The 13,026-nt window shown below is 39.8% G+C and overlaps 1 long non-coding RNA gene across 1 annotated transcript in view; it reads left to right on the top strand.

Annotated features, from left to right (window-relative positions):
• The window catches only part of LOC106634208 (uncharacterized), a 59,470-nt gene that overhangs the window by 33,753 nt on the left and 12,691 nt on the right, over positions 1-13,026 (top strand). The window lies entirely within an intron of this gene.

Genomic DNA, 13,026 nt, shown 5'->3' with positions numbered 1-13,026 from the left:
CCACAAACAGGTAAGCTTATGTATTTTAATGCTTCAGTTTGATTAAGAGTGAACAGTTGTCAAGAATTGTGATTGGACAGAGGGCATAATCTAGTGATAATAAACTGGGGGAGGGGGGATTTAGCAAGTTCTGCTTGTGCAGATTCTTTTCTGTGTCCCTGTTTCTCTCCTCCTGGTATAGGGAGGATGCCTCTGAAATGAGGGTCTAGAGAAGGTCAAAGAGTAAGCTCGCTGGATTTTGTAGTCTGCTTTAGGAGAAAAGTGTGATGGGAAAGTGAGAGTGACCTTTCTGCCTCTGCTGTTTTCTCAAAAGCCAAGGTCTCACATGTTGGGATAACATGTCCTCAATCCCACTAGCCATATTTTGTCTTGTGTTTGCCTATCTGTGTTTCTGCTTTCTATAGTTACTTGATACTTCTACAATTACTTTGAAGGGAAGAAGAGTATGTCATGTTTACTCTGTGTGCAACACCTCACCAAAACTCAATAAATATTTGCTAAATGAGTAACTGAATGTCCTTCCAACTCATGGTTCTAAACATATCTGAATCCAAAATCTCTGGTTTCTCCATGCCAAAATGGGCAGGCATCTCTGGCACAAGTGGTTTAAATAAGCTAACAAATAAAGAAGTGTTTGAACAAATTTACAAACAAACAAATGAAAAATGAAGTGTTACATTAATCTACATGCAATAAAAATCCAAAATGCTGTATCCGGTAGTACCATCCATGCACCTATGGACCAAAACACCAGTTGGTTTTGCTCAGTGTATGTATCAGTCACCAAGCCCAGCACGGCATTCCCACAGCTAATTCCAAAATGTTTTTGAAATATATAGATGCGACTTAAAATCGTGCTTACCCAAAAAGTTTACAAAATTTACAGCAAAATTCCCAACTGCACATGGTGTGTTTGCTTTTTACAATTCATTGTTTAAAGGCCTCTAACACTAATGTTCACTTCATGACACATGCAGGAAGAGCTAAAACTGTGTATTTACTCTTGGGATGGCTCAGATCCACAGTAAGTAATAAAATCAAATTACACTACTCTAGCATTTCCCTTCAAATTCAACCTTGCATCTCCATATTTTAATAATTGTACATTGGTCATTTTCAGTCATAAAACATTTGCAATTTGTTAGCCATAGTGGCCATTAGATGGCAGTGGTATACCATAATATCAGTGGCATTTTGTTTGGTTCTTGTTTTTCTTAGGCATAGTGCAAATCGTTTTTCAAAAAGCAAAAGGCTGAAGAGAATTTTCAGAATAGAGATAAGCAACCAAATCTCTTTGAAAAATACAAATTTAATTAAATCCCCCCTACTTGAAATAAAAGAAATTTTAATATATATTTTCTTCCTGAGGCTTAGATTTTTAAATAGTGGCTAACTGCACACTCTATAGTTACATGGATAAGGGATTGAATTTTTTTCTTCAGAACTCACCAACAAGCTCATCGTAGGCAATTACTAAATCTTTTTAGCCTTTGTTTTCAAATCTGTAAATGCTATTCTTATAGTGCCAAACCCTACAGTGCAGTTTAGGCCACATAGTTCTCAATAAATGCTAACTCTAATAAAACAAAAATTACTTTATTAGCAGAAGCTTGGTAGGTGGAAGAAAATTTAACTAAAAAGTCTCCACCTTTGAGTTTAAAGATGGAGAGAGTGATCGGGCACTGTGGCTCACACCTGTAATCCCAGTACTTTGGGGGGCCAAGGTGGGCAGATCACTTGAGGTCAGGAGTTCAAGACCAGCCTGGCCAACATGGTGAAACCCCATCTCTACTAAAAGTATAAAAATCAGCAGGGCATAGTGGTCCGTGCCTGTAGTCCTAGTTACTCTGGAGGCTGAGACAGGAGTGTTTGAACTGGGGAGGTGGAGGTTGTAGTGAGCTGAGATCGCGCCACTGCACTCTAGCCTGGGCAATGGGAGTGAAACCCTGTCTCAATCAATCAATCAATCAATAGAGAGAAAGAAGCATGAAGGGCAGAAATAAAGGGAATATCTAATAGGTTTTGCAAGAGAAGCAGTGACAGAGTGAAAACATCAATTTTAGACTTTTATAGACTAGCGTTGGAATACTGATTTTGCTGTTGACTACCTGTCATAGAAAGAGTCAAAGGAAGAATCCTTACATTGTTAAGCCTCAGTTTCTTTATATGTGAACCAGGACTCATGACACTTTTAGGGCTAAGATAAGATAAAGCAGGCTAATATACAGAAAGGACTTGTCAAATAGTAAGTGCTCAATGTTGCTATTTCTTTTCCTTGCAGACTTTCATAAAAAACTACTAAGAAATTTTGGACACTAAAGTTTGATTTCATTATTTTCCTGGGGCTTGAGCTCTCTCAGAAGTCTGTGAAACATACAGATCTAGTAACCCCACTATGTGTTTCTCTATGCAAAGGTTAATGTTACAGGTCTTTACAATTTTAAAACCTTTGGCCAGGCACAGTGGCTCACGCCTATAATCCCAGCACTTTGGGAGGCTGAGGTGGGTGGATCACTTGAGGTCAGGCCAACACAGTGAAACCTCATCTCTAATAACAATACAAAAATTAGCCAGGTGTGGTGGGACACGATTGTAATCCCAGCTACTCCGGAGGGTGAGGCATGAGAATCGCTTGAACTGGGGAGACAGAGGTTGCAGTGAGCCGAGATCGCATCACTGCACTCCAGCCTGGGTGACAGAGCAAGACTCTTGTCTCAAATAAATAAATAAATACGATAAATAAAAAAAACTATCCAAACTTATAGATTATCTTAAATCTTCAACAGCTTTCTTTAAGCTTCCGTTCTCTGGGTAAGATGTTAATGGCTATTGAGATGACAAGACTAGTCAGCCTAAGGAATTAGAAAACACACAGAGGATTAATCCTCTAAATGGAAACACAGTCACTTAATGACCTATGTTTTCAAAGATTATGAGAAATAAACTTCAAAGTGATGCCTACGGATTTTTCCCAGGGGGGTTAAGAGAATTAAATTATGGATTAAAGAAAGCAAAAATACAAACAAATTGTGTTGACTGGTGGATCAATGTTGACCTAACAGGTGATGTTATAAGTCCCGGTAAAAAATACTAACAGTAGCAATGTGAACAATGTTCTGTGTGCTTACTCTTCAATATATAAATGGAATTTCCATGGATTAGAATTTGAGTGTTCAATAGTAGAAAAATAGATAGCATAAATCTGTAAATAGGCCGGGCATGGTGGCTCACGCCTGTAATCCTAGCACTCTAGGAGGCCAAGGGTGGGTGGACCACATGAGGTCAGGAGTGTGAGACCAGCCTGGCCAACATGGTGAAACTCCATCTCTACACAAAAAGTAGCCGGGTGTGGTGGCGCACACCTGAATTCTCAGGTACTCAAGAAGCTGAGGCACAAGAATTGCTTAAACCCAGGAGGCGGAGGTTGCAGTGAGCCAGGATCCCAAGATCGCATCACTACACTCCAGCCTGAGAGACAGAGTGAGACTCTGTCTCAAGAAAAATGAATAAATAAAATCTGTAAATAGATTCCCATTTACAGAAGAAGATGTATGCCCAAGAGAGGATTCATTTTCTTGGGCATATATCTTCTCGGGAATACTGGTGCTCTGTTACCTACTCATTCTCCATATCAGTCTTTGTTTTTAAAGAGAGCAATATAGTTAGAAATGCTGAAAAACGTAGCCATCATACTGTCAAACTGATTACCAATGGAGAGACTGAGGCTTTGAGAGATTGGATTTTTCCAGGCTGCACATGTTGTTAGTGGCACTACTCGCCTAATTCCTAATCCAATACTTTGATTTTTCACATCCTGCCTCACAGAAGAGGAAAAATCCACAGTTAGATTCTAGTCTTTTTCATTTTAATTTTTAACTAATTGCTATGCCTCCTTTTAGATAGCAGACTGAAGAGTTGCTGATTATAAAAAGCAAGCAGACCATAAAATGAAAACCCTGCTTATAAATCCAAATTAACAGCACACCTTTATTGGACAGTTTTAGGGACCTGGAGGGATTCCTGGTCTTTTTATTTCTTATTGATTCAGGAAACAAGGGTATAAACAACCTAAAATACTTCAAAATGCTATTTTAGCTGCTGCTGATCTTGAAAACCAAAATGAGAGAATAGTGGAATAACAGCCCAATCTAGGGGTAACCTGGGTGAAAAGCCAAACACTTAACTGAATTGGTTGTCCTTTCAATCTTGCCTTTCATTCCCAGGGTGGTAGAAAGGTATTCAGATGTCTCCATTATGTTGCTTAATCTTGCTGGCCAAAAAGGCTGAGGGTTCTCATTAATTTAATGGGAAGCTGCTAAGTCCTTACCATTCTCACTATGGAATGCACCATGGTCAGCACTATCTGTCATTCCCAATTTATTATTGTCTGATAGCTAACATGCTGCTGCACTTGACCATCTTAGGGAATCCATTCTCTCTTCGTACACTTTGGATAGAGTTATTTCAATATAAAAACAGCACATTTTAAATGTCAAATAATAAACAAACCTGTTAATGATTTTTTAAATAATTGTTTTCTTTGAAAAAAAAAGAATTTGTTGGAACATAATCCATATGACATTAGAATGTAGTTGAGACATCAAGCTTTCTTTTTTAAAGTTGTGAGCAGCTGGGAACAGTGACTCATGCCTGCTATCCCAGCACCTTGGGAGGCTGAGGCAGGCAGATCGCTTGAGCCCAGGAGTTCGAGACCAGCCTAGGCCACATTGTGAGACCAAATCTCTACTAAAAATACAGAAATCAGCCAGGCATGGTGGCAGGCACCCGTAGCCCCAGCTATTGAGGAGGCTGAGAGGTGAGAGGATTGCTTGAGCCCAGGAGGTCACAGCGACAGTGAGCCATGATTGTGTCATGGCAACTCAGCCTGAGTGACAGTGTGAGACCCTATCTCAAAAATAATAAAATTAAATTAAAAAGTGTGGGCAATGTCCCTAATTTGCAGTTTATGGATTAAATGTTAATTTAAAGAATACTTACAACATATACCTATTCTCTTAGAGATTCCATTATAACTCAAACTAAAATATTCTATGTAACTAGATGGTTAACCTCAGTTAAAGATAAGGAACATAAGGCTAAGAGCAGTTAAATCATCAGGCAGAGGTAACACAGCTGATCAGGTGAATGGAGCCCAGAACATCTAATTCCTCAACTGGCACGTTGTTTTTCACTATGCCAAGTTGTTCTTGCTAGGAATTCTTTTGATGCTGGTTCACCTGGGAGATTGAAGGGTTGAGCCAGATTGCTGTCATACCTTGGAGTTCTGGGTGGAGATGGGGAAGGAGGGGGAAGAATCCCTAATTTGAGCAAGTTTTATAAAGAGGATACCATTTGACGCCACTGTGTGTTGAATAAACATGGAGATAGACCTGGTCCAATGGAAAGATTATGAATGCTTCCTTGATGGTTACTTGATCACTTGACTCTTAGTTTTCCTAAGAATAAATAGGAAAAAAAACATAAGCCTTGGGAAGTTGTTTAAGGGAAAATTGAGTGGACTATGTAAAGCATCTAGCAGAGTGATTTACTCACATTTGGTGTTTAGTTAACATAAAAACTACTTTACCAGGCTTCTAAGGCAATTAACCATTTAAACTAAATTTGAATTAAAGCTAGGCATGGGGTAAGAAAGCAAGAAGTAAGAGAGACTTGGAGTCTGGTGTACTCTAATTAAGTGAAATGTGCAAAGGAGAAAAAGCGTTAATCTTTTCCTTACCTGTTTCAATGTTCCCAGCTAAGGCACCTGTAACAAAAGATAGATTAACAAGAGAAAAACAAATCTATTTAATATAAGTTTTGCCTGACATGGGAGCCTTCAGAAATGAAGACCCACTGGATACAGTGGCTCACGTCTGTAACCCCAGCACTTTGGGAGGCAAAGGCAGGTTGATCACTTGAGGTCAGAAGTTTGAGACCATCTTGGCCAACATGGTGAAACCCTGTCTCTAATAAAAATACAAAAATTAGCTGGGAGTGGTGGTGCATGCCTGTAATCCTAGCTGCTCAGGAGGTTGAGACAGGTGAATCTCTTGAATCCAGGAGGCGGAGCTTGCAGCGAGCTGAGATCGTGTCATTGCACTCCAGCCTGGGTGACAGAGCAAGACTCCTACTCGAAAAAAGAAAAAAAAAAAGAAAGAAAGAAAGAAACAAAGAAAAAAAAGAAATGAAAACCCCAAGAAACAGGGAAACTCGTATATTTTTATGCTTAGGTAGGAGGAAGAGTGGAGAGTTGTGCAGAAGTGTGATTGGACTAACGAGGTATGATCTAATGGTAACAAACCCCATCTTAGCAAGGCCTGTTTGTTCAGATTCTTCTCTGTGTCCCTCTGACTTCAGAGATAAGAACATTCTTTCCCTCCAGGTACAAGGAGGGCACCTGAGGAAACAGGATTTTATGATCTGCTTCACGGGAAAGTCAGCTGATTTTATTCTCTGCTACAGGAGAGAAGGTCAGAGAATTATTTCTACATTTTATGGCCTGCTTCAGAGGAGAAGGGGCAAGGGGAAGGTGAGAGTGACCTTCATGTTTCTACTATTTTCTCAAATGTCAAGATGCCACATCCTGGGTTAGTGTGTCCTGAACTCCATCAACTGCAAAACTTTAAAAAGTTCAGGAACATACCAGTGTACTCTTTTGTTTGTTCAGGAAATACAGTGCTGTTTAATAAAGTTAACGAATCATAGGCCATCTAGTCTGTGTTTCCGAAGCATTCTCTCTCACCTTGGAGTATTTCAATCTTAGCAATTGCTAGCATCTAATAGGATCATCTGCAGAGGCACCAAAAAAGACTTCTGAGAGCAATGCTTTTAACTGAGACTGCTTTCTTGAAATTTAGATTGTTACATCTTTTTCCCCTTTGTGCTCTAGTTGCAGTCAAGACGATTTTCATTTGTCCTGTGATGGTATTTTCTGCACACTATTGATCTGAGGCAAATAGTATCTGAGAAAAGAGAGTTTTCTTAGGCTATCGTGCCTTTCATCAAACAAGATAAATCATCAAATGAGCAAATTTGAGGTCTGTCTGGTTGTTATTCTTCACACAGTTTTGCCATGTGGATGGGCATTGAGAGAACATGTACTCCACTGGTCTTTAGAGAATTAACAACAATATATTCAAACTTGCCTTCCTGGTATTAGTGAGGCTCCTGGGAAACATTACTGAATAAGACACAGTCATTATCCTTAGGGAGCTCACAATTTAGCACTTGTTTATTGAACTACTGAAACAATTTATAGAACTGAGTTTTTAGTCAAGAAAATGAAAAAGGAGCTACAAACCAGTGTTCACAGAGAAGCAGATTTCCTGCTTTTAAAAAGCAATTCCATATACAAACATTTGCTGCAATGTAATAAACAAGATTATTGGAAGAGAAAGAAGTAATTTAACTCTTTTTTTTTTCTAGTGGTCTAATCAAGCTTCCACCTAAAAAAAAAAGTGTAAACTTTCACCCTTTACAGGAATTTAATTTTCGCTTAAGCTATCCGTGTTGCTTCTTTTTCCTCTTGGATCATACATTACCTCAACTCCAAGTTTAGATAGACAGGCTATTAGAAATCTGAATAGAATGATTTCCTTCGTTCCTTCCTTCCTTCCTTCTTTCCTTCGTTCCTTCCTTCCTTCTTATCTTCTTTAATTGTTTTTAATGATTATTAAGGCTTGAAAAAGTCAGAAATGAATTAACACGTACCACCTGATTTTATGTATGGTGAGAGAAAAGGCGTGTGTTAAATGTTTCAAGAGAGTATTTACAAAGAGCAATGGGAATACAAAAGAGAAAGAGAGTAGATTGAAATTTGAGTGATTTGTAAACTGGGAACAAAAGCAGATCTTTTTTTTTTTTTTTTGAGACGGAGTCTTGCTCTGTTGCCCAGGCTGGAGTGCAGTGGCACGATCTCGGCTCACTGCAAGCTCTGCTTCCAGGGTTCATGCCATTCTCCTGCCTCAGCCTCCCGAGTAGCTGGGACTACAGGTGCCTGCCACCATGCCCAGCTAATTTTTTGTATTTTTAGAAGAGATGGGGTTTCACTGTGTTAGCCAGGATGGTCTCAATCTCCTGACCTCATGATCCGCTCGCCTCAGCCTCCCAAAGTGCTGGGATTACAGGTGTGAGCCACCACGCCCAGGCAAAAGCAAGTCATTTAACTCCAAAACTTTTACTTCTAGACTTTTGATATAGGTATGTCTTCCTTTTTGAGACTGTTAGTGGTAGTAATGAGGAGATTAAGTATTAGGTTGGTGCAAACGTTGGCACCAACCTAATAAATTCAACTTTCTACTCACATGTGAGGTGATGTGTTAGGAATATCAAGAGGGAAACCTTTGAAAAGGGAGTAATGTCTGGGGTAAGCATTGAATGTCTGTGGGATTTAGCTCAGTGAAGACAAATATCAAGGAATTTTCAAGTAGAGATAACATCAGGAGCAAAAAAAAGAGAAAAATATGAAAAGATACAGGTCATTTGGAGAAATAATCCTTTGCTTAACAGGATGGGACATTTTAAACAAATAAAATAAGAGTGAAACCACAAAGTAAGTTTCTCCTGAAAGGAAAAAGGGTGGAGGATGGAGTGAGGGCTGCACAAGTTAAAGAGATGATAATGTGTTTGCATGAGGGAGATTTGGTACTACCTGATGCTTATAAAACAAATTACTGTGAAAAAATTTGCTATTACTAAAACGATCAGAAATACTTGGACGAAAAACAAATGGTTGGAAAATCTAGTGTCATTATAAAATTTACAGTGGTACCACACACACGGCTTGGCAAAATGTACATACTGTTTAGACTATTCCATCAGAAACACTTCTTCAAAAGTTCCTATACTTTCTGAGATGGGTGGAGTTTGGTATGGTAGGCAGGGAGTGATAAACTGAGGTGAGGTTGGAAAATCAGGTTGGGCTCAAAAGCTTTGAAATCCATTCTCAGAAGTTCTAACTTTCTCCAAAAAGCAGACAAATGGCATGATTAATCAGTATTCTAGAAAGAACTTTCAGGCTGAGGTATGGATTGGACAGGGGAGGAGATTGTTAGCAATGAGGTCTATTGGTAGGTTATAGATATACCTGTGAAAAGTGTTGAAGGACTGAATGGTGCTGTTTATAGAGCACTCTTGACATCTGTAACTCCATCTTAGAAAAAGACTCATCTTATGTTTCAGAATGCATCATACCAACAGGCATCATACCAACAGCGATCAGATGTTCGTCTAATCAATAGAGACAGCAATCAATCAGATAAGGACATAACCAGGCACACTCTTTACTATCAATTCAGTCCTCACCAGAAGACTCTGGGGCCATAAGAATAGCAAGACTTCACCAGCTCAAGACGGCCATCTTGATAGACACGGTTATGCTGTCACTTGTGATTAGCACCTGGCATCTGAGGCTGAAGGCTCTGCCCAAATAAAAGACTCTTCAGTGCAAGTCATTGACATCCATCAGGATCAGGCCAGGACACTCTCCTTGTCCATGTCACTCTCCTTGCACTGGTTCATTTGACCCCATTTTCCTAATCCTTTTTGTCTTGATGTTAATTGTTTGTCTGATATGGAATATTTAATCTATAACATTTATATATTAATTATACTACAATGTGTGATTTGCAATATTGACTGACTTGTGGCATGAGCCCGTGTGCCCATGGTGCTAACTACTGAGTGAACAGGTAGTGCTAAGGAGAATTTCTTCCTTGGGAACTCCATGTAGCCGTGACTTTTGGAATTGAAATAACACCAAGGAAAATCTGACCTTGTGGAAAGATACAAACATGCACAGACTTGGTTACGTCTCATCTTTCGCTGCTCACAACACACAGTTACAGCAGTATTAAAGAAGAACAGTGGGTTCTGAACACATTTCAGAATTATGACATCAGGTTTGGACATGGCTTTTGAGGCAGAGGGGCAAGTCAAAGAAGCATTCAGGCTTTTGGTATCTGCACTGATAAAGATGGAGGTGGAAGCAAGGTGATGTAGTAGTAATTTCTTTTAATAAGCAATAACTTCTAAAATGCTTTTCATAATTGCTCCCAATGCGATCAATGGAAATGGAAAAAAAAACAAAAAAAAAGGTTAAAAAAAAAACTTGCTGAAAGAGAACAAGGGTACAAAATAGAAGAAGGGAAAGAAGAGATAAGGAAACAAAAACATCAAAATTTGACTGAAATTTGGTTAAATAATTAAGGTTAAACCTAGTTTAGGTTAGGTAAAACTCAAGAATTTGATTTTTTGTGTCTTAGGGATTTGATAATGCAGCAAAAAGTTATTAAGAGGACTACAAAGAGATCCTTTTGGTGTGAACACCAAAGAGAACACAAAAATTGAACTTCACATTACTTATTACTTGGTAAACTGTTTCATTGTCAATTAATGCTGTGTAATAAACCTCTTTATATAGATTACTCTTCCACAACATAATTTTAAATGGGTGGATAATATTGCATTATAAAAATATATCATAATTTATATACAAATTTCATTGCTTGAGCATTGTATTAGAGTTCTCTAGAGGGACAGAACTAATAGGATTTATATATATCTCTTATTAGTATATATTATATATATATATGAGCTTATTAAGGAGTGTTAACTCACACAATAATAAGGCCTCACAATAGGCTGTCTGCAAGGTGAGGAGCAATGAAGCCAGTCCCAAAGCTGAAGAACTTGGAGTCTGATGTTTGAGGGCAGGAAGCATCCAGCACAGGAGAAAGATATAGGCTGGGAGGCTAAGCCAGTCTAGCCTTTTCTGTTTTTTCTGCCTGCTTTATATTCTGACTGCTCTGGCAGCTGATTAGGTGGTGCCCACCCAGATTAAGGGTGAGTCTGCCTTTCCCAGTCCACTGACTCAAATGTTAATCTCCTTTGACAACACCTAGCAGACACATCCAGGATCAATACTTTGCATCCTTCAATCCAATCAAGTTGACACTCAGTATTAACCATCACTAGTCTACTCCCTTGTCAACTCGAACCCATATACATCTCCTGAGATCATACATAATCTTCAAATAAAGACAGTTATAAAGTTATAATTACACCTAACAGGATACAACTATCTTTCATACAACCGAAAATGCACCAATCCTCGACGCAAATGCTATTACATAAAGTCAACAATACTTAAATGCTGATATGAAGTCAATAAATCTTATGTCACAGGATAAAGGAAAAAGGAAATAAAATGAAGATATTTTCTTAGTACAAGTATATCTATGCACAAACATGTTTTTAACAAAAGAAGGTGGATATACTCATGACAATTACAGTCCTTCTTTCTGTAACTGACCACGTGATCATAGTTGGTATTAATTATTACCCTCTTCTACCACACATTCTGTATTCCCATCAGCAAGCACCTCAGCAGGTCGTAGTTTTTTTTCCTGGTGGAGTGACCCAATCCTTCATTCCTGATGGGCCATTGGTAGTCCTGCCTGGATTGGGCTGTTGCAGCTTTCCATTGACTTTAATCACAGGGCATAGTAATACTAAGAGACACCCTAATGGATCTCCTGTATTCCATGCATGCTCTTCCTTAACTCTGTTGTGGAGTAGTAGACTTATTTCATCTTAATAGCCTCAATCACCCCAGCAAACACCGTAACACCCTTCTTAGCCTGTTGATTTAAAGGTAGGAGGAGCCTAAAGTGTCCAGGTGGCAATCTTAGCTTCCAGTTAAATGGAATTGTTGTTGTGTCTCCCAGTGGCAGTGTTCCTCCCTCTGGAACTAAGACCTCTAGGCCAGCAGAATGTAATATTGTGGGAACAGGAAGCAAAAATCTTGCTAGTGGATCACTTGGGGTGATGGTGAGTGGTGCCACTTCCACTTCCACCCCTTGATTCCTGGACCTGTGAATCCTGGCTATGGGACAAACAGTGCCATATATTGGATGCTGATGCAGAGCACACACGACCTTCTGGAGAACTTTGCCCAGGCATGCAAAGTATTGTCACTTAGTTGGTGTTGTACTTGTGACTTCTAAAAGCCATTCCCCCGTTCATCAATCCAGCCTCTTCAGGATGATGGGGAACATGGTAATGCTAGTGAATTCCATGAGCATGAGCCCACTGCCACACTGCTTTAGCCGTAAAGTGAGTGCCTTGGTCAGAGGCAATGCTGTGTGGAATACCGTGATGGTGGATAAGGCATTCCGTGAGTCCACAGATGGTAGTCTTGGCAGAAGCACTGGGTGCAGAATAGGCAAACCCATAACCAGAGTAAGTGTCTATTCTAGTGAGGACAAACCTCTTCCCTTTCCATGATGGAAGAGGTCCAATATAATCAACCTGCCAACAAGTAGCTGGCTGATCACCCTGAGAAATGATGCCATATTGAGGGCTCAGTGCTGGTCTCTGCTTTTGGAAAACCGGGCACTCAGCAGTTGCCATAGTCAGGTTAGCCTTGGTGAGTGGAAGTCCATGTTGCTGAGCCCATATGTAAACTCCATCCCTGCCACCATGGCCACTTTGTTCATGGGACCACTGGGCTATGACAGGGGTGGCTGGGGAAAGAGGCTGAATTGTGTCCACAGAACGGGTCATTCTATCCACTTGATTATTAAACTCTTCCTCTGCTAAGGTCACCTGTTGGTGAGCACTCACATGGAACACAAATATCTTCACAGTTATGACCACTCAGAGAGGTCCATCCATATATCTCTTCCCCAAGGTTACCCGTTGCTGAGCACTCACATGGAATAGAAATATCTTCAGTTATGACCACTCAGAGAGGTCCATCCACATATCTCTTCCCCAAATTTCTTTGTCACCAATTTTCCAATCATGCTTCTTCCAAGTCCCTGACCAGCCAAACCACTGGCTACAGCGTATGAATCAGTATATAACCGCATATCTGGCCCTTTCTCTTTCCATGCAACCTGCACAACCAGGTACACTGCTTGAGGTTCTGCTCACTGGGAAGACTTTCCTTCACCGCTGTCCTGCAGGGATGTCCTAGAAAGGGGCTGTTGTGCTGCAGCTGTCCACTTTTGTGTGGTGCCTGCA

The sequence above is a fragment of the Pan paniscus genome, chromosome 22 (assembly GCF_029289425.2).
Source record: "Pan paniscus chromosome 22, NHGRI_mPanPan1-v2.0_pri, whole genome shotgun sequence".
NCBI classification, from domain to species: Eukaryota; Metazoa; Chordata; class Mammalia; order Primates; family Hominidae; genus Pan; species Pan paniscus.
The sequence above is the reverse complement of the archived record's forward strand: the minus strand, read 5'-3'. Positions and strand labels throughout refer to the sequence as shown.